A 6000-nucleotide genomic window follows, 5' to 3' on the forward strand; every position below is an offset into this window, starting at 1 on the left:
GTAAAATTAATGCACTATCTAAAAGGGCCACCAGATTTAACAAATAAAAATACAGAATGTCCCTATGAATTCGATGTTCAGATAAACAAGAAATAATGTTTTAATCTAAGTATGTCTACTTGTGTTCCTGCTGCCTTACCCAATTCTTGCTTGAAATTAACCCCCAAAATGATGGTATTAAGAGCTGGATGTCTGGGGAAGTAATTAAGGCACAAGGGCACCACCCTAGTGAATTGAGATTAGTACCCTATAAAAGCTGCCCTATCCCACCTGCCGTGTGCTGACATTTGTGAGGAACAGGCCTGCACCAGACAAGGCTCCTGCTGACCTTCTGGGGCTGTGAGCAAAGAATTTCTATTGTCTGTAAATAACTGGGTCTAAACCATCTTGTTAAAGCAGCCTGAAGGCACAAAGATAAGGTTCCATGCAACACTTGGGGCACAGTTACAAATGTGATCAAAATATACACTTGAAGGTTTGAATTTTTAAAAATCACTACAGTAAAGGACATATTGCCGTTAATCCTCTTCAAATCATTCTCGTCGCTTTCTGAAGCAGCTCTGTAGTCCTCTTTTGCGAGTGTCGACATGAGTGGGATCAATAATACACTGAGTGCTGCTGCTGAGTGCCATCCAGTGGGAAAGCAGGCTCGTAACACATTAGACTGTGCCCCCATCCACCTTATTCACCAGATCTGGCATCATGTGACCTTGGGCTCTTCGCTAAAGTCATGATGACCAAGAAAGAGAGACACTGTGAGTTGATTCAGGACACCAAGGCAGCCATGACTAAGGAAATGAAGAGGACTTTCAGAGCTGCTTCAGAGTGGTAAGAACATGGGACGAGTGTGCTGGAAGTGAAGGGGAGTGTTCTCCACGGGATTAGTGGCAGTGTGTCCTTCCCTGTAATAAATTTTAAAAATATAAACACTCACTGTATTTTTCAGTCACACCTCCTATACTAAAAATGTTTTATTGTTTATCTTAATTCAAAGTAAGCTGATTGTACTGTATTTTCTCTGAAAACATGAAATGAAAAAGTACTGTTTTCCAGAAGAGGTAACCTAAACCTCACAACAGAGATTTGGTGTCTTCTCCAGAAAAGAAAAATCGGACCAAGATATGAAGAATATTAGGAGCCAATAGACTGGAAGGGGTGTGGGACAGAAGAGTGAAGGCTGACATTTGGGGGCAGCAGGTAGGGAAGTGGCTTGGGGTTATGCAAAACGAGGCCACAGCAGTGACCACGGCCTGGAAAACCATGCTAAGGTTTCAATGTTTATCCCTTAGTAGTAACTCATCACTAAAACATTTCCTCTGTGTCTTTACCTTCTTTGATGAAATACTAAGACATCTTCCCTACCTTACCTTCTGATATTTACCAAAGGAGTTACTCATCTTTAGATTTATCTTTCAGCTAGAATATGATTTCCTCCTTGATAAATACTAAACAGAAAACATAGTTTAGAAAGTTCACATGTTCTGGGTTTTATATTGTTATTTGGTTCAAGTATTCCTGCTGGGGTGGCCCTGTAAGATAGCATCCAATCTGCTTGGAAGAGCTTGATAAAGGGCCTCTTCCGGGCCCAACTGTGAAACCATTAACTTGAATGTGTAGGATGGGGCTCTGAAAAAGCTCCCTGGGACGTGTGATTACACATGACTGAGAGTTACTACTTTATTTGGCTATTCTAGGATGCTGCTTCATAGGGTTTTCAAATAGCTGTATATGACAAGGGAAGGCACTTGGTCTGATTTGCCATAATTGTATGCTCTTGAACTGTTCAGCGGCCCGGAGATTTCAGAAGCCCGAAGCTCATCATCATAGTGTCCATTCCTAACCACCCACGTCACATACTGTCTAGTGGTAGAGCAAATCCACTGTATTTTATTCAATTGAAAACATTTACAATATCATGCTAATTGGCTTTATGGTATACTGAAATATTTTTTCAGATTTGGCCTTTTAAAAATGTCTTACTTCATAAAGTCTAAAAATATATGAAAATTTCAAGTTTTGAAAACTGCTTTAATTAGAATTTATATTATTCATACTCCTAATGACACAATACAAAATCTAACAAGCCATCTGCAAAAACAGAGCCTACAACTCTGTGGAAAATTTCAATATGAGTTAATAAAAAATACTTTTTATATGTCTAAACCAAGTTCGAATTTAAAATATAACTCATCATATATCTCTCCCTTTTCTGGAGTGAAAGAATATTAGAACTGGAAGTGACCAAGCCATCTAATCTGCTCCATTCTGGTTAGTCACGACAGTAGAAGCCGTGTGATGAAACCACAGCTGACTAGCCTGGGTTCCAAGACTGCTTGTGATCAAATTAAATGGTGTCCTTATGTCCTATAAAGACCTATTTTTAGAAAGACAACGTAGTGGCTCCATCCCACTGTCTTTCTTAGCTGTCTCAAAGAAAGAGGCTCCTGATTCAGTCTACTTCAACATTTCACACCACTGGTTCAACTGTGAAGAGATTAAAAAGAGCAAAACACCAACCAAACCAACTAGCAGTGTACACACAAGCTCATGCAGCTGCAGCTGTCTCTCACTGGGTTACAGCAGACCTAAATGATGACTTTCGGTGGAAGCAGCTAATGACATGTGTGATCTGAAACCCAGTTTAACAGAAACCTTGGTCACCTAGAACCAAGAAGTCCACTGGGGCCCTGCAGCTCCAGCGCAGAGCTGCGCGGACTAGACATGGCGTTTTCACTTCCACAGCCACAGAAATTTACCTTGAATGGGAAGACGAGTAGCAACAGAAAGAGCTATAAGAAGGATTATTGGTTTTTTATTCATAAAACATATGGTCCGGTTTGTGAATAAGAGCTGCTGTTTCAAATGATAAGAAATGGGTTTTCTGGCGCTTGCCACCACATGATACATTGCACGTGGAGCTTTCCGTCATCTCCTTGAGGTGGAGCATTACATCCCGTTCTCTTCCACACTTAGGGAATATGACAGGGGTAATAAGCAGAATTTTCACCTAAAAGCTCTTAGCTTAGTCTGTTGCTCAGAGCAGAGAGCTATTTTCATTGTCAGTGAGTCATGAAAAATAAATTTGATTTGTCCACTACATCACCAAAAATACTCAGATGTGATCTGCTGGTTTTTTCCCCCCTCCAGACATCAGCTAATGGCATTTGATTTTATATTAGTGTCAGGAAAAGTCCATCATCGACATTTGTCGACCATTAAAGGAGCAGTGCTGAGGAAAACCTTCGTAATTAAAGGTGAAATTGTTTTCTTGTGCCTTAAAGCGACCTATTTCGTGGTATTTTCCATTCACAGAGACTGTATTTCCAAAGCTCTCCAAGACCCTCTGTTTTGGCCTCAGCACAGCGCTGCAACGTCACTAAGGGGTGGAAGGGGCACCTTTCAGATTTCTCAATGGTGCGACACGGACAGGAACGGGAACTCGCCCAGGGTGGAATGAAAAAATACTGGGGGTCTAGGAAGCAGGATCTTTTTTCTGGATTTCTTCTCTTTCTTATCCCCTTCCTCACCCCTTTCCACTCCTCTGCCCAAGACTACGGATCTGGGCTCATTCAGTGAAGCCAACAGAAAGACCTCTGTCGCTGACTTTCCACAAAGTGGCTTTAAAAAGAGGAACGGAAGCTGGATCGGGTTTATTTTTCCATCAGACAGTGCAGACTCGGTAGCGGTTTAACATTCGCTTATGTTATAAAAAACAGCTGCGGCTCATCTTTTTCTAAGTCATTCTCGAACACGACTGAGAGGCCTTCAGCCCCAAATCCTGAAGAACGGTGAGGGGGCGCATTGGCACAACACAATCTGAAGAACCTCAACGCGAGAGCATTCATATGAAAACTTGCCCGGAGCACGAGGTCTCCTGGAACTTGCTACTGAAAAACCAGTGGATTCTGGAGAGATCGGCGCGCCTTTCTCCTCCTACATTAAGGAGAATTAAGCTGAAACTACTTTCTCGCGCTGCCAATCCATTAGGTGTGAAGGGAGCGAGCCCGAAGAGAAGCGATCACGGGGCATCCCTGTCGTGGCGCCCTCAAAGACTACCGTCTCTTGGGTCCCCGGGGAGCGCCTGGTGGCTGCGGCGCCCTCCCGGCACTGCGGCACTGCGGAGTCGCAGCCCGCCCACAGTAGCGCGGGCCTGCGGGGCTTTCCTGGCCGACCGCCGCAGTGTGCCCTCCCCAGCCGTGCCCGGGTCGCCGCAGGCAACCGGGGCCATCCATCAGCCGTGCGCCTCTGACGCCCGCGCCCCACCCCCGCGCCCGCCCCTCGCGGGGCTGCGCTTGCATCACTGGCGCACGTAGCGGGTGACGCGAGCGCTCCCCGCCCAGCCGTCTAGGCGGCACCTCGAGTCTCAGTGACTCAGCTCCTCCCCCTCCACTCCTGCGCGCGGCACCCAGGTTCCCGCACGCCCACGCAAACGCTCCACATCGCCCGTCCGCGGCGGGCTGCCTGCTGCTCCTGGCCAAGTTGATCCCCATATTCAGCAGTACCCCCGGGGCCCAGCCAGAGACATCCCTGAGACGCGCAGAAGAGTATTCCCGGGGACCGAGCCCGGGGCGGCGGAGGAAAGACCGCGCGGAACGGGGCTGGCTTACTACCTCCACGCCCCGCCATGGTTCCCTCGGTCGTTTATCTACCCGGATGGCGGGGTCCTTGTCCCGTCCTGAGCTGAACACGCCTGGCCCTCCTTCGCCTCCGCGCACAGTAGGCGCCCACCCGGCTTTGGCCGAAGGAAGGGCGAGGTGTAGTGAGGCGCAGACTCCTGCAAAGAGCGTGGCCCCGCGGGTTTCCCCGCTTTCCAGGCTTCTCGCGCTCTCCTGATCCTGGAGACCCGGGCTTTGGGGATTTACCAGCAAGAGTTAGAAAATTCACGGTGTTCTTTTCAGGCTCTCGCGGCACGCGCTGCGGCTGCTCTTACCCTCCCGCCACCCGCACGTCTGCAGAGGGATCCCCGCCGAAAAGTTGAGCCCACGGCTGCAGCGCGCATTCAGAGCCCGCGCCCCGCCAGAGGGCTGGGCTGCTCGTGTGGAATCGGGGCCCCTTAGCCCAGCGAATCCCCAGACCCAATAAAGGAGCAGGGAAAGCCTTGCAGTTTGCAGCCCCCGCATGCCCTAGGAATTCCTGCTGGTGCGCCCTCGTTTCTGTACCGGCCCTTGGCGAACCCGGGGTCCCTCCAACTGCTTTACCCCCGACTTTCGAGCTCCCATTCTCCGGCAGCCCCCAGTACCTGCAACTGCTTTCCTCGCACCAAGAGGGGCAAAGTTGCTCTTCTGCTAGGCTGCAAAAGTTCCCCAGCTGCAGCGTACAGCTCCGCATCCCGAAGGCAAATCCATCGGAGCTCAAAGACTCCCCGCGCTACCACCGCCCCCGCCACTGGGGACCCTTCACTCACCGCTCCAGCTGCTGGAGACCCCTCCAATCAGAGCGGTGTCAACCGCTGGTCGCCGCTCTGACTCCCTTCCCCGGTCACCTCCGCCTGCCACTCTCTCCTGCGGCGCGCGGAGTGGTGACTCCTCCGAGCCTGTCGGCGACAAGAGGAGGGGCGGGAAAGTGGCTCCGGGCTCGCACGCTGCGGTCCTCCGCCTCCGCCTCCGCCGCCGCCTGCCTCCTCCCCCAGTGCTGCAGTGCCGGGCGCGGCGTGGCGGGAGTACACGCGCTGCGCAAGAGGGTGTCACGGCGCGCGGGGGCGGAGGGCGGCGGCTGCCGGCCGCGCGGATGAGAAATGGGGGAGGTCCGGGTGCCTAGGTCGTGTGCTACCCGAAGGGGCTGGGAGGATTGCAGGGCCACCTCGGAGTGGCTGTAATTTGGGGAAAGACAGGGCACCTAGTTTGTAGCTGGGTAAGGAGAGGGGCTCTATTCGTGAGTCAGGGAATGTGACTGCGTCGCGCGCATCGCGGCGCAGAGGGTGGTCCCGCGGGCCCAAGGAAGGCAGTCTTGCCACCCCTTTGTGGGCCCCAGACTGACTTGTTAACTTTGACTTGGTTTTCA

General features: G+C 50.5%; 1 protein-coding gene across 2 annotated transcripts in view; it reads right to left on the bottom strand.

Moving 5' to 3' along the window:
- Sv2c (synaptic vesicle glycoprotein 2C) overlaps positions 1-5556 on the bottom strand; it is a 200658-nt gene extending 195102 nt beyond the window's left edge. Inside the window, exon 1 of one of the 2 annotated variants that reach the window (XM_003470261.5) lies at positions 5405-5556. The gene's annotated coding sequence lies outside the window, so the exon portion shown is untranslated. Of the gene's footprint in view, positions 1-5239; positions 5372-5404 lie in introns of those variants that run through there. The other variant, XM_063258358.1, reaches the window with a different exon arrangement.
- Positions 5557-6000: the final 444 nt, after the last annotated feature.

Source organism: Cavia porcellus, unplaced genomic scaffold (assembly GCF_034190915.1).
Source record: "Cavia porcellus strain 051 isolate PalLab524CR breed Dunkin Hartley unplaced genomic scaffold, mCavPor4.1 scaffold_11, whole genome shotgun sequence".
Lineage (NCBI taxonomy): Eukaryota > Metazoa > Chordata > Mammalia > Rodentia > Caviidae > Cavia > Cavia porcellus.